This window comes from Anas acuta, chromosome 12 (assembly GCF_963932015.1).
Source record: "Anas acuta chromosome 12, bAnaAcu1.1, whole genome shotgun sequence".
NCBI lineage: Eukaryota > Metazoa > Chordata > Aves > Anseriformes > Anatidae > Anas > Anas acuta.
This window is the reverse complement of record NC_088990.1, coordinates 5,009,760-5,032,419: the sequence shown is the minus strand read 5'-3', so window position 1 is coordinate 5,032,419 and position 22,660 is coordinate 5,009,760. Positions and strand designations below refer to the sequence as shown.

At 37.1% G+C, this 22,660-nt stretch overlaps 1 long non-coding RNA gene across 2 annotated transcripts in view; it reads left to right on the top strand.

Annotated features, from left to right (window-relative positions):
* Window positions 1-22,660, top strand: part of LOC137863277 (uncharacterized) — a 398,617-nt gene that overhangs the window by 66,219 nt on the left and 309,738 nt on the right. For both annotated transcript variants that reach the window (XR_011100830.1, XR_011100831.1), the window contains exon 3: window positions 20,987-21,056. This is a non-coding gene — a long non-coding RNA (uncharacterized lncRNA). The remainder of the gene's footprint in view (window positions 1-20,986; window positions 21,057-22,660) is intronic.

Sequence of the window (22,660 nt, the reverse complement as noted above, 5' to 3'; positions counted from 1 at the left end):
GAACAGTGTAGTCTGTTGGTTAGTTTTCAGAATTTCCTTAGAGCTTTGTTCTGGCTCTGTGCTTGCCCCAGTGGATTCTCTGTAGCTTGTGTGCAGGACTATGATGTTATGGTCAACAAAATCTTCCAAGACTGCTACTGAAGTTCCCCAATGGTGTCTACCACAAAGCGATATGGGATTATAGGCACTATGAAATCCAGCTGATGTCCCCAAAAAGGAAAACCTTGCTAGAAAAAGAAATTGAATGTGAGGGTCTAGAGCTTGTGGTTGCCTTCACTCTTGAGGTCTATCTGCTCTGGTTCCAGAAGGTTTTGTCGAAAGATTAAGTGGTTTACAGGTCATCTAGAACTGAAGTCTGTCAGAGGAAAGTATTTGAGCCTCAGTCTCCCAAGCTTCAGGCTAGTACAGTAATAATTATGCCTAATAAAACTTAGTTGAATCTTACGGATTTACACTAATATGAGCAGGGTAACAAAGAAATAAGTAGGATATTACACAAGTCTCAGTCTAATCAGTATTGTAAATGATTGCAAAATATAGTAACAGTACATAAAGAAAAACTGTAGAGGGGCTGGTATAAAAGAGTGAATAAAACCTTCTGATCAGGTTATGGTTTCGTTTCTTATGTTGTCTAATATTTAGCACTAGATTAACCTCAAGAAACTCATACTTTTGCCATGCCAAATATTTAAGGAAAGAGAGGCTGGAATTGCCAATGCTGTTGATTATTACTGTGAAGGTTAGTGGTGAAATTTTCAACCTTAAAGCTGCAGTGCTTGGTAATTTAAAAATGTTAAATAATTACAGATAGCCCTTTTTACTTGGCTGTGCCACCTCATTTCTTGGTCTTATACAGACTCCAAATATAGAATTTGTTATCTGATTGGTCAAAGTGCTGCACTGGGCCTTTTGCTTAGTTTGCAGAATAGACCAGAGTTAAAAGGAAGATGAGGGGCCATTTCCATGGGGCTGTTTTTTTTTTTTTTTTTAATTTAATTTTATTATTTTTAAAATTTAAATAAGTCTGAATCACCATAATATAAAGAGACCAAAATCAAACAACTATGGTTCATTGCTATGCTTTGATTTTTATACCCATATATGTTAAAAAAAAAAAAAAAAAAAAAAAAAAAGAAAGAAAACCAAACATGTGTGCTGCCTTTTAATAAAGATCATATTAAAAATTCAATAAATAGCAATATCTCTGATCTCTTAACAAAAGCGTCTGGTGTACAGGAAATTAAATGAAAAAAAACTTGTTAATCCTTTTTGATTTCTGTACATGGTAGCTGCAAGCAGAATTCTTTAACTCACAGGATTCTCTTTTTGTCCTCCCTCTTTTACATTTCTTCTCCTTTTTCGTGTTTTTTTTTTTTTTTTTTTAATCTTCTTCAGCACAAACGTTGTCTGGGTAACCTCAGTGTAAATGCGGTCTGTTTCTCAGATACATTTTTAAATAAATAATAATAATAATAATAATGCCGTTGTGTCATTGTCTCATCCCTGTGGCCTTGCTGTGAGGGATCCATCTCGAACCAGGTGATAACCTGATAGACTTTATCTTGTCTTTTCTGGGCCTCCCTGAAGCCTGCCAACACTTCGGCTGGCTGTTAGGCATTTTAAATATCCCCCATGAGCCCTAACCTTACCCCTTTTCTCTTCTTGTCAGCTGGAATGTCTCAGAGCTGTCAGAGGCTTGTTGCTTATTGATGTTTCCGTGTGTTTTATGTCTTTTCTGAGATATGACAGCCCCTGACACAGTGCTGATTTCAATCAGCCGGCTTCTGGAGAGGCCTAAGATTTTGTACTCGCGCGGTCCCAGCCGCTAGCGCACTTCAGAGGCCTCCGTCTAATGAAAATGTTTCAGTAGGCTGAATAAAGGCCCGCTGCTCAACAAACAACAGTTGATGAATTCACAAGACAAAAAAAAAAAAAAAAAAAAAAAAAAAGCCTTCCCTCCCCCCCGAACCCTCTGCCTTTGTTATAAGAAAAGCAAGAAGAGAGAGTGACCTCCTGAGCCAAAGGTTTTGACACTGAATCAAATCCCTTTAGGCCTGAACTGGCAGGCTGGGCCCAGCTTTAGATTACTTTATCACATCTTAGAGCAACGCTTGTATGTACCTCAGGATACCCGACATGTAAAGAGTGGATATTTTACCCCCATTGCTTATTAAGTCAAGGCTTGGTGTCTGGTGGAAAATGAAGGTCTGTCTCACCGTGCATTAAGAGAATGCTGAAGCAGGAGGAAACGTGTCGTTGCTAAAAACAGAGATCAAAATTATTTGCATCAAGAAACCTACTTGAAAGAAAATGGGTTGGTGGCTTTGCTTGAAGTCACTATGAGAGAACAGATATTTTTGTTTGCAATCAACGGAAAAGGAGCAGTGAAACCAGGCCTTGGGGTACAGTAGCATGTTTGCTTTGTAGGTTTTGATCGGTTCTTTTAATCGGAGTCAAGAGTCAGGGTGACATGGAGCCCAGTGCCCAGCTGGGGCAAGCCGCTGTTTGTGCTGTCTCCACCACCCAGCCTTGGGTACAGACACATTTCAAATGAGGGAGAACAAAAAGCAATGTCTGTCTGTCTCCACCTGGGGATGGCAAAGTGGAGAAGCTGTGTGTAGGCCTGTCTTGATCCTGCGCACCCTTCTGGGCCCCTATGTTCCCTCATGCAGCTTTATTCCGAAGCCATGCTGATTGCCTGATCCCCCTGATTTCATATGAAATTATGCTAATATGAGGTGTTGATTATTCAGGCACATGTGAAGGCTTGGCCTTCGCTGTGTTAGGTGCTTTATGAGCACAGCAGAAAAAAAAAAAAAAGAAAAAAGCTTCTGTAATAATATCTTGAATTGTCAATACTGATATTGTGGTCTTTTCCTTGATGATTTAGAGCTCATATTCTGCATTTTATGTGTAGTTATCTGTTGATTTTACTTTATTTATTTTTTAGAGGGGTAGCACCTGTGTCAGCTGGGTCTGTATGATTAGGTTCTTTAGAGAGTGAGATTTGTTGAGATATGTATTTACTTCTTTATTTATGTGAGTTTGGTTGGGTTTCTTCAGTTTATTTTTGCATGGAGGAAAAACAATCTTTCCCTGCTCTCTAACTAACTAAATAAACATGGCTCACCCCACTTTTGAACATCAGTGAAATCCATATCTGTAGTGACTCACATGGTTTTGTTAATAATAGAGAGCTCTTGGTGTAGCCTGATTCTGTCCTTCAAATGGGAGACTTTAATCCTAAGTCTTATTTTTCACAGCATTCAGCTACTGGTTTTTGAGCAACAAATTACATCCATGCCTTCAAGCCAAACAAGGAGTGAAAATTTCTATTTAAAAGAATGTGGAAATAATACTGTCCATCTACCTACAGTACAATTCCATTTTTAAAGTGCCTTGATATTTTTAACAATATTAATATAATAACAGCAGCATGTGCCTATTGGGTTAGTCTGTATTTTATAACTTGGTATCCAATTTCTCCCTTGTTTCCTGCAGGACTGTCACTATTAATTTCTACTCCCATTTTTTCCGTCAGTGTGAACATTGTCATTGGACTATTGTTTGTAAGTGATAAGCAGCCCCAAGTATTATTATTATTTCGCTACTGCTTGTTGAGCATCAACAAATCTACCAAAAATATTAAAAACTTGGTGGAAGCTTAACTCTCTCTTAGCCAGTTGTTCCCCCTTTCTTCACCTCAGAGGAACATACTTGCTACTGTATCATCCAAGAATAGAAAAATAGGAAACTAGTAGAAAGGCAATCTGTCACAGGAAAAAAAAAATACCTCAGGGGGTAAAGAATGCCTTCACAGTATGGCTTTAAGGTTTTAATTTATATTGGTCCTGACTCATGACACAACCAGAGCAAGCCAGGGCCTGGGAGTCAGGTCTCCCACTGACCCTTGCATAGACTGGTTGAGAGAGAGATGTCAGCTGAAAACTCCCAGGGATCACAGGCCTGCCAAGCACTTTGAAAATGACTGCCAATTTGGCCTAGTCTCAGCTGAACGCATGCCCAAGAGGGAGGGAATGCCAGTAATAAAGCAGTTTAGAGGGGAAAGATATTGCTTTCAAGCTCCCAAACCTCTCCAGCCTTTTCATATGACAGTATTGTTTGCTTATGTGCATGCTCTCATAAAGATGCATGCATGCATGCACATGTGTACACTTCTTTCAAAATTAAGAACAGTATACAACAATGATGCATGTTGTCAATGCTGTCTTCTGTGTGTACTGTGCAGCCAACCCACGCCTCTTTAAATTCAGAAGATAACTGTAAAACTGAATGAATTCTAAAACTTAAAAAACAACTGACTAAAGCCCTTACAGACTTTTAAGGATCAAGACAAGTGAATATCAGAGAGAACATGAAACCTACATCCTATGAATTTAAAGTAAATATATTCCATTTTTGGGGTGATGGGAAATGGTGTAAAACTGCAGGAATACACAATGTTATTGATATATAGTTTCTATAAATATAAGTGATAATATAATATATTATCACTTATAATCTATCTATAATATCAGTGAAAATAAAATTTTCCAGGTGTGTTTTTTTTTCAAAGAATTAATAGAATTGTGCAGATGTTGTGCTCCTTTCATGTGAATTGTTAAAACAAGCTCAGTTTTAAATTTGATTGTCCTGAAACTGTTTTTTCTTCTGTTTTATTGTATTCCATTATGATGTTTCAGGGTTAAGAAAGAAGAAAGCAAAGCTTTACTGGATAGGCTCTAGTGTGATATGATTCTGTAGTTCATTGAAGATTATTGCTATTTCTTCTATTCATGTAAGTAGTGCCACTAGAGTAAATATTACTCATCTGAGTAAAGGCTATGAGTTGAGATCTAACATGAAGATGGGAGGGGAAAAAGGAGAAGAATGGGAAAAAGAAAAAGAAGAAACCTGTATTAATCAGTATCCCAAAATGCTGCATAAAGTGTGCCAGAAGTAAGAACTATTTGGTGCGTATAACACTATAGATCAAGAATACCTAGAGGGGAAAAAAAAAAAAAAAAAAGAAACCGCCAACAACAAAACAAACAAAACACCACTTGGCAAGCACATTCATCTGCTGCAGCATCTGCCTCCAATATGCTTTATACTTGCATAGATACGTTTGGGAACTGAAAGGTAACAAGAATTTATCAAAGGATTAGCAAGCACTGATGCTACCATTCACAACTGTTACAAATATAAATTGTCATAATCATATTACTTGTTCCTCAGTTTCATTTTTGCCAGAATAGCTTTTGTCTGAAATGCCAAAATGTAATCTAGAATTGAATGAGTGCTGACACAGCTGAAATATTTTGTGTTAGTCACCATGTAAAATACTCGCAGAAATACTCTTTTGGTATTTGTGATTGTACTTGAATAGAAGCCTAAGAAAGATAGCAATCTCTCCACCCTTCTTTCATTCCATTGAAAAATAAGATTTTTTGAAGCTTTTTTTTTTTTTTTTTGAAAAATGCTGCAAAACAATTATACATAATACATAAAACTCACAGTATTTGTCTTTCACCCTGGATAGCAACACAGATACATTTTTGGAAAACAAAACAAAAACTCACTCTAGTTCATATATACTATCTATTAAAGTGAAGTACTGCAATAATAATCAGCATGTCAGACTGTGACTAGCATTAGTTTTTCCTATTTCAAATAGATCAGTATGACATTTGGACAAGAGAAATGTTGCACAGTTATGGCTTTTCCACTTCAGAAACACACAACAGTTCCTTTATCTTTTCTGAATTATTTTTTTCTTAGGCTTGGGCCTTCATCCAAGACACTTCAGGCCAAATTCATCTTTGCTATGACTCAATTTATTTTGTTTTACATGCACTAGGGAGAGTTTAAACGTCAGGTGGCAAAATGCTGACGTATGAAACCCTGAAGCAGAATAAGGTATGAAGAAAATGAATGGACTTCCTGCTGCCCTTTGTTCACTGGGACTTTCTGGTGGAAGTAAGATGTCACAGTTAAACTTAACTCTGCATGATCAATCACATACATGCTTGATGAACACGCATCTTTCAGTTGTTTGTCTTAGTGTTCACAAATTAGTGGCTGCCAAGTGGAGTTGATTTCTTGGAAGAAAAACAAAAGATGAGAATAAGAACGAATGAAACCAAAGTTTACCGTTTTTTTTCTTTATTCTTTCCCGTAACACTAATGTGCTGGACGTTTTCCAAACATAAATAAGGCACAGTTTTGTCCACATGACCTCACAGTACCCAGAGAGTGAGCTGAGGATAGCAGTGCAATAATATTAGAGGAATGTTATAATAGCCAGAATACTTAAGTGAAGAATTTTAGGCATAAGTGAGAGGGGTAAAAAATTCCAGCAAATGATTGGTCATGATTTACTGTTGTAGTAAACAAAAGAGGAAAATAGGTCAATTTTAGGGATATTAAGTATGTATGTTCTTGCATTTACACATTACTTACATAGTCTGTGCTCAGATTTTACAAAATATAAGTCTCTGAATCCAGTAATTAAGTAATATAGACTTGTAGAAAGTCTGCCCAAGAGGTAAATGGGAAATGATGGTAAGGCATAAGGCAGGACCTTATTCTCCAGGACTCATCTGCTGTCTCATTTGCTGCTTCTGACACCATCAAGAAACCTCTGAGCACGATTATACTATTATTAATAATAGCTGTATCATGATTTCTGCTCAGCAGTAACAGCCTCAGGCAGTGCCTGCTCAGTGATCTGTGTGCAGTCACTCTCTACCTCCTGTGAAGCCAACAACAAGGATGTTCTCAGCTCCTGTTGTAGCACTTCTTGTTTCATTTGTTCCTTCGTCCACACCTCTGATCACTCGCAGCAAGTTCATCTCTTATCCTGATACTCAAGTTCTTGAATTTATTTCCATGCTGTTGCCTTTTTGCCCCCAGGCTCTTTTTAGTAGGACCAGGAATCATAGTATATTGCGAGCAGACACAGTGCTTCATAACCAGAGATCAAAACTGATCCAAAGCCTGGTGTCTTTGTTAGCAGAAAAGTAGTGCTTGTGGTTACACAAAAATACCTAGTGGCAAGTCTAAGGAAGGGATGAGATAAATTGACCATGTGCGGCAAAAAAAATCCTGTGGTGTGCCCTGTAACCTAGAAGACTAGTTTCTAGTAAAAAACAAATAGTTTTCTAAAACAAGATTTCTTTGTATAATATAATATATAATGTAATGAATAAAACAAGAAAGGCAAATGCTTTGACAAGATAATCTGTAGGAATTTACAGAAACTTTTTTTTCCTAACTGCTGCAGTGATTCAATGTATTGTATAGGAATGTGTTTTTGAGTGATCAAAGCCAGCTTTCAACAATAACAAATGAGGAGGGAAAGGTGGAAACAAGTCAGTAATTAGTAGTAACTGTCATGTGTGCTAGTTTCCTGAGGAAAATCTAGAGTGTTTAGCTTCGTTGTTTGGTTGTTAGGTGGTGCGTTGATTAACAGAGGAAAGAAGCACTTCTCATTGCATTTTTGTTGGTTAGGAATAGCAGTTGCAGAAGAGAATACTCTATTCATTTCTTTTACCATCATCACCTTAGTATCCAAGTACCCTCCAGTAGTACATTTAGCATGACTAACATCTGTTCTGTGTTTGTTTTCTCACCTCCTCTCCAAAGGGAATGTATATAAAGTGAACTGTTCTGGTTTGTTTTGATATATATGTTATATTGCTAAATGTTTATGTCAGAAGACAAAGTCAAAGAAATCCTTTCTGAACTTACAGCACTGACTCCATATAAAGTTATCTAACTCTAAGTCAAGAAGGATGTGTTTTTTTTTCTTGTTCTTGCTCAGAATGACCAGAGGTCATTATACTGGCTATTCGATTGTATTTTTTACAGGGGAAATCATGGTAAAGAGAAAATATTTGTCTTATTTCAAAAATACAGTAAGATAGCTTGAATCAAGGCCAAATTTTGCACTATTGACCTCATGTCTTTGCATTTTAAACTAGATAGGTCACCGGTGACCCAGATGATCTAATAAAATGATGTACCTAAGAACATATTTTGAAGCCAAATGCATCGGTGCAACGTGCAACTAATCTGTCAATCCAGTGGTGATATAACTTGGCATTATCCTCTGTCCATGAGCTCTAGAAACATATCCGGTACTTGAGTCTTTGGGGAAAGATCAATGTGGTCAGTCAGCTATGAACATTTAGAAGAAGCAAGAGTAATACACACATATTTTGTGCATCTAATCAGAAAGGTGGTGCCACTGATCCATCGTAGAAATGAAATGCTGAATCAGCTTGTAGGAGTATTATTATTGCATTGTTTAAGGACTGAAGTTTTGAATTATCTAGTAGCAAAATGACAGGACTCATGTTCATCTTTAAGATGTAGACATTGCTGCAAAATGATCTGTTCATTATCAAGGTTGTTAGGCTTGTTTGGAAATAACATCTATATTTTTTGTTCAAAATTTGGGATGGCTTTTCATCATAGACTGGATGCATACAGCATAAGTAAAGATACGTTTCCATATCTATCCTTTCTGGATTTATCTAGCAATGAGCAGCTCCCAAAATACTGACTATGGTCCATCACTGTCTTGCTTCTGTATTTAACATTTTTTAGAACTATTACAGTGGTGAACTGTTCTCAATATATATCTTTGTCTAAGCTGTATAGCAATTTGATCATGTCAGATTCTAGCTGACTACCCATCCTAAATGCATGTAATTAGTAACTTTTTAGTGTTGAACATGGTAGTCCTGTGCATCTATAATTCTAGAGAGCAACCTTTTCAGTATGATGAATGGAAACTTATTGAAAGAAATGCCTTTGTTATCAACACTTGTGGTTAGCAACGCAGTAAATGTTAACCAGCACAGCCACATGTCAGACTTTGCAGAAATGTCATACTTCCAGCCTCTGCATATTTGGATGGATCTGTCAGTTCCTACCTATGGACTATGTATTGGCAGCATCTCAATTGTAAAACACACGTTGGGAATCTACATTTGGTAAAGTTATTGCCTTCTGTGCGTAACGGAAAAAAATTTGCAACCCCAACATTTATGCTTAATAAAAGATAATCTCTTCCAGCATTGCATGGTAGGAAGAATGCAAATCTTCTCCAGTGTTTTATAGCTACAAGGGGAAGATTTTCCCTACGACTCAGAGAGAAGCCTGCCATATCAATGTCTGCCTAGCAACTGAAAGGTGACACGTGGAGCCTCCTTTTCAACTCATTTCCTCTTGATGAGAGGAAGGGATCCTCCTGCGAGTTATTACCTGAAATAATACCATATGGTAAAATGTAAACAACATCTGCATATTCATGTAATAATTTCATCTGTTTAATTAGTTCCAGCAAAGCAGTTTACCCTCTGAGGCCCTCGCTGTCAGCTCCACGCTCATACATCCATGCCCTGCTGTCGAGCCTGACAGCCATCTATTGTTCATTCACTGCTTCCACCTCGCCACTTAATGTAAGTGAATCTTCTGAGGGGTGGAAAGCCTGTCCCCGTTGATCCAGATGTAAGGGCTGGGGGGAGGGGGGAAGGAGAGTAAATATCTGTCAGCTTGGAATATGGATACTAAGAGCAAACTTGACAGATCAGGTGGCTCTGTGTTTTGTTTTGGTTTGGTTTGTTTTTTTTTGAGGAGGGGGGAGTGGGGCGGGTGGGTTGGTTTAAGTGCTGATCAGTGCACAGGACTGCAGGTTGGACTTTGTACAGTAGTTAAGTCTTTGCTCCCAGGAACAGGCTAGACACTTCCGAATCAGGTGAATTCAGCAGCAGAATAGCTGCCCGGCTTTTACAGTCAGCTATATTTCAGTGCTAAAGTAATGACAGCATGCCTACTGGTGCAGCAAAACACAGGGCCCTAGAGGGCTGTATGGATTGGCCAAACAGGTTTTCGGAAATGCATGTCAACAAACACTGTTCAGGACAAACTGGGAATGTAATAGTGTGAGTCTAACTGGAAAGGTCCCTAGAATATATTTTTAGAGTCTCCTGGCTCATGTAAATAAATTATATTGTGGGTCACATGTAACAATAAGCTATTCAACTCACCTTCAAAAGGAAACATTTACATTATGGGAATATAAACACTTCATGGTGATATTACACCTAAGTAGAGGAAAGTACTGCAGTTCAATGTGGTAAAGTCAATATCATAATAAGGTAATAATAATAATACTTAGCACTTATATGGCCTTTTACAGATTTGAGCAAACACTAACTGATTAGTCCTCAGAACACCCTGGGGAAAATATGTAAGTAAGAGTTATTGCCTTGTTGTAAAAATAAACCATATCTTATCACACGCCCATCACCATGGTATCTACGCAAACACCCGGTCTGATGGACAGTGTTATTGCTATTGCCTTGTGATGCACTGAGGCAGGATTGCAAGATGTAAGCTCAGCTAGAGATGTATCTTATGTTTTACTTTAAAGATGATCACATCTGTATTAATACCAATGTTCTGTTCAGAAGATTTCTGGAGAGTACAGCCAGAGGTCAGGAAGGACAGATGCCTCACTGCATATGTGATCTTTCCCCATACAAGAGGTCAGCTCCACTGTCCCTGTATGGCCTGTCCGTACATAAGGAAAGTGAGAGGTTTCTAGAATATTCAGGGTTCAGTAATTAAAAAGCAGAGAAGACTAGATTAGATGAACTGAATCGTGTACTGGGTAGGGACACTGCACTAAATAGTCTGTCCTCTGCATCTTGGGCTCACAAAAAGAGTTTCTGTATGTGTGTCTGTTTGCTATGGATCTTTCTTACAGTATGAAGTATAAGCTTTCAGGCACAAGTTGTAGTGGTTAAATAAGAGGATGAACGTGTTCATCTATATAGTGAATAAGGAGCACTATTGGCTACCTGAAGGAGGTGATAACAGGTATTTTGTAGTTACTAAAGGAAAAATGGGAAGCCAGAAACCATGTGTATGCTGTCAACTGGAATGCTTCAGATTTCTCTCTTAGCAGCTCAGAGCAGTGTTGCAATTATTCTTCTACTGCTGTTAATCTCAACCATAAAATAATAGCTCACAATAGACAGGCAGAAAAACACCTAAAAGTGAATTATGTCTCTGAAGTCCAAATGGCAAAATAGCAGCAGAAAAAGATAAAGAGCCATCCACATTGTAGAATTATCCTTATTCACTCACAGCAAAACTTTTGTGTCATTTACCTTCTTGATGGCCACAAAGTCCCCTCAGCTTCAATGAAGTCGTAGTTTCCTCCTTAAGACTGCATTTCATGCAGTCATAGCAATAAAATGAAGTAACCTTCAGATTGCGGAAGTTCAAACGTTACCTAATGAAGCTAATGAGTAACCATTGTAATTGTTACTTTAAATACATTTTTATAATGTTTTCATACAGAGTATGGTATAAAAATGAATCTGTGGAAGCTCTTCAAAAAGCTAATTTGTCATAAATTAAGATAATAGTAATTCAGTAATTTAATAAAAATAATAAAATGATGCTGAATTAATAATTGACTTTACAAAATAACATTGAATATAAGAAAAAATTAATATTGTGTTTTTGACAGGTTCATCTGTCCAATAAAGCAAGGTTATTTTTCCCTGGAATAAGTGGATGGTTATTATCCATAAAATGGTGTCATCCTGCCCCATGAATGTCTACAAACCAAAGTGGAAGAACTTTTAAGTCTGGATACTTAATACTGTGCTGAAGTATGCAGGAATAAAGCAATTGTGAGTGGATATAAATTAACTTAATTTAGGGTATGTTGACTAACATGAAGTTACTCACACTGCTTTAAGTACCATTAGTCATCAGTTTATAAGAAAACCATTCTGACTGATGAAAAACAAAGTAATTCAGGTTTGGTTTTCAGATTTTCATACTTCTGATATCCTACATGAGATTCAGTCAGCCAGTTATTCTGGACTTCTATTTCTCTAACCATAATGGCTTTTCTCTACCTTGATGGTACACTGAAATGGTAACTCTTCCAGGTAACTCTATTACCTAATAGAGCCCTGTGCTGAATTTGAAGTGATGATCTATGAATAATCTATTTGTTAATGTAAAATAGTCCATTTGTGTATGGCTGTTACCTATGCTGTTACAAGAACTGAATTACAATTGGACTCTAACATTACCTTCCACACCTCAAAAATAGTTGTGTTACTTCAGTACTTACCTAATAGTCTCTCAAGGCAGCCAAAATTACAGTATAGGTAGCTGTGTATCCTTGCAAAGTAAAGGTATGTTTCATTAATATTCTAGAAGGAAACTCTAAAACTAATGGATTTGTTCCTCTTTTTTGTTCCTTTAAGTACAATAAAATTGTTCTTGGCCATTTTTTCTCCATTAAATAACTTATATGAAGCAATTTCAGAGAGGCCTTGAAACGCTTCCTAAATTAGACAAAAAAAAGTCCAATTTTTTTTAAGTCTATAATTGTTATGGTGTTTTATGATCCAAAATTCCTTCTAATGGACATTTTAGGGTCGGAAAGATAATGTTGTTTTAGTGAGGTAGAACTGCTGGCCAAAGAAGGGTTAATTCATCAAAATTACTTTTAGTTTAGTTGCCTAACAGTGGAACTTCCAAATTTTTATTTAGCCAGAAGTTATTTTAACAGGTCCATTACAAAACTAAGGGTATCCAGAATGCTTAGGTATTTTTATTTTTATGAGGAAGTTAAGTTATCTGGGTTTTGCTCCCAGAAGACAAGCCTTAATGACCTTTATTCTATATTTCTTCTCATAGATTATTGCGATAAGGAAACCCTTATCATGTCGCGACCCACTGGCGTCTGGCTAATCCGATGGTATTCGTCGCCGCATTGTCCGTGATCAATAACTAATTATCAAAGTGGCATTTCTTTTCAAGAGCTCCTTGTTAAAAAAATGGCTTTTGGCTGAGAGTAGAGGAAAAAGGTCGCCACTTTGACATCGTTGTGAGTCTTTCAAAAATCCAGTGGGTCGTCCGATTGAATTACTGTCCCAAACTAATTGATATAAATTTGAACAGAAGAATGTTTGTTACTACAGAATGTCATAATGATATCCTTGGCAAGAGAATGTCTGTGAGAAGAAAAAAAAAAAAAAGAGAGAGAGAGAAAAGACCAGGAATAGTCACAAAGCATCTAGACAAGTTGCAGTACAAGACTATTAACAAAATTAACAGGAACAAAATTGTACACCAATTCCTTCTTTTCAGTCAGTCTGATCAGACATTTGGGAAAGAAAAGCATTAACATTTTCTTTTGAAACTCATCTATTTGAAAACAGGCTTGAAAAAAGCTACTGGAAAAAAAAAGAATTGCAATGTACAATGGACTGAAAACTTGATGATCAGTTGCAGAAGTCTTATTGAGTTTACTGGGATCATGAGTGAGTATCCATTGGAATTCAGCTTTAGTTGTAAGGCAGAATTTGGCAGACAATTTTCTTAAGAGAGGTTGCTAAGCAGCCTTAAAAACTGTGCTTTTGGAATATGGTGACCTTCTCTAAAGAACATTTGACTGTATGCAAATATGTCACATGCCTTTGAACAGGGAAAAGAACCCAAACACTTAAGATACTGTAAGAGTAGTCATGGAAATCTGGTGAGGAAAGTGGTAGGAAAAAGATCTCTTACTATTCATGCCTGAGATTCGATGTATTGTCTTACACATCTTTTGGAGGTTGTTTGCCACAGAAATCTTGGAAACCTTCTGACTTCTAATTGCATTGCAACTGGGCCTGTGTTTTTTATTTTTTTATTTTTTATTTTATTTTATTTTTTTATCCAAATGCCTTCTACTCCATGTCCTACACTCAGTCTCTGAGCTGGGAATTGCCAGGGAGCACAGGAAAGGGTTACACCATAGTTTGGGGTAAGAAATGCTCTGGAAATAGGGGTACTGCAGAAGTGTTTTTGTGGGAATGTGATAACTGGTATTAGCTCATGACAGAGATACAGAGATTAATTAGATGAATCTATCAGCTATCTGATATCAAAAAAAAAAAAAAAAAAAAAGTGGTGAAGTAGTTTGCCAAAATGTGTCATTTTAGCCACACCCATAGCAAGTCATATGATTGCTGAGGAAGAGAGGAGAAGAGAGGCATTTGCGCCTAATTGGAAACAGTGAGTTTATGTGCTTTTTAATCCCTGATCTTAAAAGGCTCCAGCTGGGGTCTAGTAATGAATATCTTTCCTGCAAACTTACTGTTTTACATTTCCTAATGATAAAGAGAAGGTGACTAATGAATTGACACAGGGACTTTCATCTCTGCAGTAGATTTGGAGATTCCATTCAGAGTGTATCAATCAGCAAAGTGAAGTTTTTAGTATCTGATGACTTCTCAGTAGCCTGTGTGAATTGAATAGCATCTCCATGCAGAACCTTATGGTCGAACCCCAATACCACCTCCGTGCAGTATTTCTGGGACAGATTCAATAGAAGGACTTAGGAACAAATGGGTCAGATAGACCAAACAAATTTACGGGTGACAATCATCTTGTTTGGGCTGGATTGTGACAGATGACCATTTTGAAAATAGGTCATCGATACATAAATTAAATTTAATAGAAGACTGACAGATTGTTGCCTATGATAGATTTATTGCTTGGATAATAAGGCCGTCAAGCCACATTTTCTTGGTATGTCAAAGCCACAGAACAAAGCGAGAAACCACAAGGGTCTAAAGATTCAGATTCACATGGTTCTGGTTACAAAGGGAAAGTCTACTTTTGCTGTTGAAAGACCAAAGGTAGTAAGGTCACTACATTTAGTTCCCGTTCTGCCTTCCATATATGACTTTATGACTGTCCTCTTATGCTGCGGGCAGGAAATGCCTTGTGATGGCAAATAGCTGAGCCATCTCTGACAGACTTACATCATCACAGAGTCACTAGGGAACCCTCTTCTTGTCTTCCATGGCTGCTTTAAAGACACTTTGTGAGTCTTTCTTCTTTAGCAGACCAGAGAATTCAGTCTGAAAGCCTGTCGGGCAGGTCAGCCAATGTCTAGGTCAACCAGTCTTGCCCCTTAATTATTCCCTCTGGCATTACATTCACTGGGTGATGGAAGTAGAAGCTAAATATATACCCTCTATTTATAGGCTCTCTATATTCGGCATATATGAAACAACATGCCTATATTATTATTGGAAACCACATTTGCATCATTGCATAATCTGTAGGAGGAGTTATAATATGTGTGATAGAACTGAAAGGATTCCTACATATTTGTGAACTTGTTTCAGGTCCAGTTGAAAACATAATACTGTCAGGGCAGATTTATAATGTCATTAAACATTTCAGAATTGCTATTAACTCCAACAGATGAAAGTAATTGCTCTGAAAGAATGTAAATTTTTGACTTGCTTGATGCTACATAGCTTTCTTTATAAAAATTAGTGTAATACAAAATCATTGTAGCCCCTAATAAGGAGATTTAAAAATGATTAGTTGGTCTCCAAATCTGCTTGTAAATGAGAAATCATCATTCATAAGTATTTTTAATATGGTTTGACACAGATCTGCAAGTAGCTCATAGTTATTCTTTTCTCTGAAATATTTTGGAGAAAATATAAAACTGCAAATACAATTTGCAGGTGTCAAATTGTAAATAACAATAAGAGTGTGTTAGTTATGTAGTTTTATAGATAATATATTGTATTATCACAGCTAAATGTAAATGCAGAGTCATGAATCTAGAGAAAGAATGTAAATTACATTTATAAACTTGGAGAAGGGTGAACCTCTGAAAAAAACTGTTTTGGTAATCATAATTGAACATTAGACAATATAAAAGGATAAATGAAATTCTTAGATGTACAAGAACCCTGAAAAAGAGTAAAATCACTTAAAAAATAAATAAATCAAGAGGATTCTGAGAAGAGAGATGGAAATGATTTGAGATCTCAAAAATACTTTTCTAATTGAACTTTAGAGAGCTCTACTCACTGGATAGTATTCCAGGAGTTTACTCACCCACGGTCTGAAAGGAACATCTGATAGCTAACGAACATTTTTTTCCCAATAGCTTAAAACCCAAGATGACTAGAGCTAATAGAAGCTAAAACAGACAAATTCAGCTTTGAAATATGGGAGCTCTTTCCATTTGTCATCATGTACTGCAATGTTATTAAGAGAAATGTGACGAAATATTCATAAAACCTTTGAAATTTCCTTTACCCATCTCCTGTCTGTCTTGCTAGCATCACTGATAACATCTTCGGTAAATGACTGACATTCTTCTTTATTAATTTTGTAACCTCTTCTACAAAAGTAAATACCTGAATTTTAATTATGTAGTAAAATATGTAATTCTGGATCCAAGTAATTGTTCCAAAGTAGTTAATGTATAAATAGCTCTGAATTTCTCACACCTACTGCTTCCATTTAACGCTTACTTCCTGTGTTTCTCTTTTTGCTCTTTCTCGCACAGAACCAGAGCAAAGGGCCATATGTAGCTAGATCAAAGCAGGAGTCTGTCCAGAAAGGAGTTGTGACTCATGAGTCGTAACTAATCCCTTGATTACCCTCAGATGGTACATTTTATTTCCTTTCTTGTATCTGGCCAGCTGTTGCTCCTACTGCTGATCCTGCTGGTATTTTAGTGCTTTTATTGGCACTGCTGATGTCTTTCAGTAGTCATGTAGGAACAGAAGTAGGGATCTGGGAGAGTAGTTGCGCTCCACCCAGAGCATTCACAGCTGAGTAGCTAAGGTGGGATTGGCAGAAACATCTCTTTTCTTTCTTTCCACAACTCTTATATAGGCCTTGAATTTTTATTGTGGCAGTTATCACTTTAATATCTGAACAAATCACAGGTTAACTGAATGACAGAGCAGAGTTCTTAGTGGTGGTGGGTGTTGGCTTCTTTCTCTCCCTGCTTAGAAATCTGCTGGTAAAGGTGGAGAGAAGAGGTCAGCAGCCTTGTTTCCATCAGCACTATAATGGGAAAGACTTCAGTGCTTTTTCCAAATTCATGTTAACAATTATTTTAAAATGTTTATAAACAACTGATTTGTGTGTGTACATGTACGCTACTTATTTGCAGCTGTGATTTTCCTTTCATTTGCAATCCATTGTTGTAGTATCTATCAAGACATAAACCTTGCTTAGATTTATCACTTTCAACTTCAATACATTGTTTGAAGGAAAATGGCAACAAAACAGGGCCAGCAAAAATAGTTTAGAATAGTTCTATGCACAGAGAGACACACAGCAATAGCTGTGTCAGAGCCTGAAAATCTGTGATGGAAACCATTATAAAAGTTTCTAATATTATGCACTCAGGAAAATAATTGAGCTAAAACTAGCCATCTTTGTAAAACATTGAACAATAATCTTGTAGCTATTTCTGTACTGAACACAGACACATACAGCTAGAAAGGCTTTCCAGTTTTTCAGCAAGCAGCAAATCAGCTAAGAAAACCCAGCTCGGTGAATTTATTTCATTTATGTACATTATTGATCTAAGACTTGTTTTTCCATCTAAGCCAAAGTGACAAAAACTTCTCTGAAGTGAAGCAAGTTCAAGCACTCTCAGCCTGGTTCCCATTAAACATCATAAGAACATTGTGATTTGACATTTATCTGGCAGCCTTAAATGTGAAAGACCAGTGTAGCTAGTACACAGAAAATGGAAAGGCCTTTTTGGCACCACTAGGGATGCTTTTACCAGGTTAGGGTCAGGTGGGATGACAGAAGAGTGGAAGGAGGCAGTCTCATTTCACTGCAGACTTGAACTAAATTTGACCTCCAGGGTACCAGTGACTTACTGGGAAATTGCAAGAATGCTGTATTGCCCTTTATAGAATTATAATTTCTTGCCATTCAAAAAAAAAAAAAAAAAAAAAAGGTAATTAGCTAAAGGATATCTTATCTGATGTGTAACCCTCATCCAAACTGAATCAGGGATCACCCTGCTGCAATTCTCATAAAATGGAACTGTCGGAGACAATGGTGTTGGTGGCTGCGATTTGAATGTAGACCTTAAAGAATCATGATTCCAAACTTCTTGGTGCCCTTTCCCTATCAATCAAAAGGAATCATATGAAATAATTATTAGGCTACATAATTATTTTACAAAATAGAAGGTGTTTTTACTGCACATTTCCATTTTAGTACCAATCATTACTTCCCTGAATACTAATAACAGTGTTAAGCATTAATAGCATGTTTTAAGGTAAAGGGTCAATAGTCTAAGACCTATGAAAGAACTCTGGGCATTTGCAATGTAAAAGAAACCTTTCATGGAAAAGTGTTAAATAATAAATGCATTTCTGGAGGAAATATTATATTGTGGACCATTTGGGGAGAAATGACAATTTATAGGACATCACTCAGCTGTCTCTGTTTAAAATATCCTTAATAATGCTATGGTTTTGCACTTAATACAGAGGTTAACAGAAAGCTTGCAGCTCTCTGCAGAGGTCAGTGAATATTATGCTAGCCGAGGGGAAACTGAGGAACATAAGTAAATTGTACATGATCACTCAGTGCACGAGTAAAAGGAGAAGGTTGTGAAGTGGTAAATCAGTCCTCTAAGTGCAAGACAATTTGGCTTTTTCTTTATTTCCAAATAGTAAGACATTCTAATATTTCTTTTGAGGATAGGATATGCACACAGGATGGTGAACTTATTCAGAAAAAGTAAAGGTGCTTGAAACTTCTGTATCAAGCTTGTTTAAGCGAAGCAATGTGAAGGGAAGAATTAGAAATACTTGACATCAGTTTGAAATTTTTATTTATGCTTTCATACACACATCGATGTTTTCTGGGACCAGAACTGAAGTCTCAAGAAAGAGGCAGCTAAAGCCTGAAATCTCCTTGCCACGTTAAAATCAGTGAACAGATTCTTCATCAAACAATCATCTACTCTCCATGTCATTGTATAAATGCCACAATTTATTTATTTTGGGGTATACTCCAAATGTTTTTTCAGGGTTTAAATATGGTATGACTAATTAAGGCCCCAACAAGCTAATATGGTTCTCCATTAACTATTTCTCTCTGAACTGGTCAAATGTATTCCTCTGGCTAGAGCAGAAACTATAGTGGACTATCTTCTTTTCTTTATTAGCCCTTATTACATACAAGTCTATTTAATTCTATCCAGTGACTTGCAGTTCTGCAACAGGCAAACATCAGAACCCACTTCTGATGTAGGCAACTTCCTTCAGCAGAATATGCAGCTTGTTAAATGCATAAAACCTTTGTGGGGAAAGGGCAGAGTGCTGGGTTAAAATTTGGACTGATTCAAAGCTTTTTTTTTTGGTATGTGAATTGAAATAAGTAGGTCTGAGATAAATTAATGGATTTATTTGCTGCATGATGTAAGTTTTAGGTCCCCTCATTTCTGTAGTTGAATATGCATCCCTGCATTCAGTATGCATATTCCCTTTGCTATTGCAAGGCATCTCAAGCTAGGAACCAGCATACTGAGCAAGGAGACACCTAAACTAATAAATATGGAAATAGAGAAAAGGGTATGACTGAAATGTCCTGAGAAGATGCAATTTCTCCAGCCACTCTGGATTCATAACCTTGAACCTGAATACCCAAACCCTGTCTTAGCAGCACTGAGAAGGAATCACTCCTATAAAGCATGTTGAAGGAAGAACTGCAATTTCCCATTTACCACTCTGCTGAATAGTTGCTGAGGAAATGGGTAATGTGAGTTCAATTGCAGGGGATCCAAGTGAGTCAGAGAAGTAATAACAGAGGTAGTTGTCATCTGCAGGCAATATATGTAGGACACCCCTGCCAGAAAAGGAAAATGTCCTAAGCTTATGCTTCAAAACCCTTTTGTTTATTTAATGAAAACTTTATGTAAAATATGCTTCACCTAAATCTCCTTGAATCTAGCCCCAAATCTGCATTTCACAACTTTTTGTTTCTTTTTAATGCCTAGCCAGAAAATCAAAATTTATGATGCTTGTAGACCACATGAAACCAATGTTTACTATTCCAGTGGAGCAAATTCTTTTCCCAACACTCAATGGATAAACAAGTTTCAAGTGAGATTGGGACTCCTTAGAATTCTTTCTGGTTCAGGTTTGTCCTACAGGTCTGCTCGTGTTTTCCTTGAGTACCACAACTCCCACATGAGTCAAGTATTGCCTATCCCCACTTGACAGTGGATTTTGTTTTTAACAAGCAGCACCTGTTGAAATACACCTGAACTTGCTGCTAGGCAGGAATGGAGAGAACAAAGAAGGACAGCTGCAGCAGCCAACATACAAGTCTGCCAATATTTTGTACAAATAGAAGTAGATGGTTTGTTGCAGCACAGAAAGTTTGGTACTTGATATGTCCTGCTTACCACTTTTTTTTTTTTTTTTAAATTATGTTGGTTTAATGCTGAAAGTTACCTGCTCCCATTTTTGGAGCGTGTGAAGTTGCTTTTTGAGAGCAAGTTTTACCCACTGTTATGACATTGAATCTGAGTGAGGGGTTGTCTGTAGTGAAGTTGTTCTGTATGCTACTGTTGCTGAGTTTTCTCATGTGTATTCATTATCAGAACTTATGAAGTAACATCAGTAAGACAAAAAAGTATGTGCCTACTCTTTTGGTGTCTAGCAGCAATTATTTTATAATGCTATAGAATACATATATGACCGGTAAAGAGTTAAAGAAAAAATGAATCCTGTAAAAAAATCAGGCCATCGTATAATGCCTCCTCATTGCTATAATGATATCAGTTGCAACAAGTCCAATGGCTGACCTCATTACAAGGGTTTAATTGCATTGTTACACAGTTTCACTTCTTCTCTCTGGCCTCTTTCTCTTTATGACAGCTTTAGAAAGGAATTTCAGCTTGAGGTCAAAGGAAATTAATTACTGCTTTCTTAATCTGTGCTCATCTACATTTAGAAAACTTGGGGCTTTTCACTAACATATTTGTGTCTCATTTCTGTGTAGACCCAAAGTTATAAGACTTTTGTCCTTTGTGAAAGTGCATAAATAGCTTTTTTCATATCACAGGCCAGATTTTTTTTCATGTCATTTACAGTTGTGCACATGTGGACTGATGCCAATGGAACCAATGGAATGTCTCTGGGTACACATTCACTGGGACTGAGGTAAGGCACTTGCAATGTAACTTTAATTCAGACTAAAGATTCTAGACAGATACCGGGTGTGAAAACAGCAGCAACAAAATGAACACAAACAAACAAACAAAAACCCAACAACAAAAGAAAATTCAGCCAATCAAACAAATATAACTAGAATAAAATCAGAAACACAATCTTCAAAATTAATGGTAGCTAATTCTGTTGAGAGGATTTTTAAAAAAATGTTAATCTATGATACTAGTTTCTGCCTGTTAGCTACCTCCTGTTTCTGTTAAATGCATCATTGAAGAATAACCAGTTAAAGAATATCCAGCTCATGCTTCAAAGAACTTGCAATCCAAACAGCACGTGACCCAACGTACTGGCATCAAAACAGTGAGGAGGGAGACAAAGACAAGAACACCATAATTATAGTCCCTGGTTGAAAAGCAAAAATGTGCAAAACATGGTTAGATGCTGTTGTAGCATGAAATGTAAAAAATAAAAACTTGGAAATTAGGGCCCAAATCCTGTAATCCTGAAGGTCATTTGAATTGATCCTTTCTTCTTCCACAAACTGACTGATTTGGAGAAGAACCAAACTGCTTCTTCGGAAGAAAATAGTTTTGTTAATTCACTTCTTGAGGGAGTTGATTTTGAAGGGAAAATAGAATGAGAGAGATCTCTGGGGTAATTTGATGAATTAACTCTGAGGGAGGGTATGCCATCCACCAAGGATAATCTGAACAACACGCAATATAGTGTGGTCTAGTAGTATAAATCCATAAGAAAGTGTTATGTTCTATCCATGTGCAAAACTACAGTACAAAAAATACATTTTTCTGCTGAACATAAGTATCTCTGCATTTACTATGGAATTCTGATTAGAAGTCATGGAAGTGTTGGCAAAGATGGAAAAAATGATAAGTTTTGAGCCCCTTCCCATGGAACGCTGAAAGTTTCACAAGCCTGTTTTCCAACTTTTGATCAGCTTTGCCACCCACTGAAACTCCCGCTACCAGAACTCTGTGTGCTGTTAGTTGATTAGCTTCTGCCTCATTCTCCTCTTGCAAGCAGTGAGATTGGCAATAACAAAACTGCATCTGCAAAGCAAAGACAGCTCACTGAATATTTTGCCTTTCATCTATCTTGAGTGAAATTCAGCTCAGTTAGTAATGCCTGCAGAAAGAGCAAGATTTCATATAGGTCAGTGGCAAGCCCTGAACATGAGACCTACATGCATTAGAATTTCATTCTCATGATTGCCCAGTTTGTAAAACAGACCATGTATGTCTTGTGATCTTACCACAAAGCATTATGGGGTAGAAATTGAATGTTTCAAGCCAACCATACACAGCCATGTGTACAATTGTCTTATCCATGTTGCTGTTTGGAGCACTGTGACAGAAGCCATGACACCCTGGGGATAGGTTGAGTTTGAACTTCCTCATATTACTCTAGAGTTTCTTCCAGGCCACACTGATTTTAGATTTCATTTTAATCAGTTTGGATACCAAGCAAGCTTGAAGTTCCGCAGCGTTTCAGGCTGAAGACAGAGATACAAAAAAAGAGATCAGGGCTTCCCCCCACCCCGGTTGATGATATCTGCATATTAGATCTGATTGCTCAGA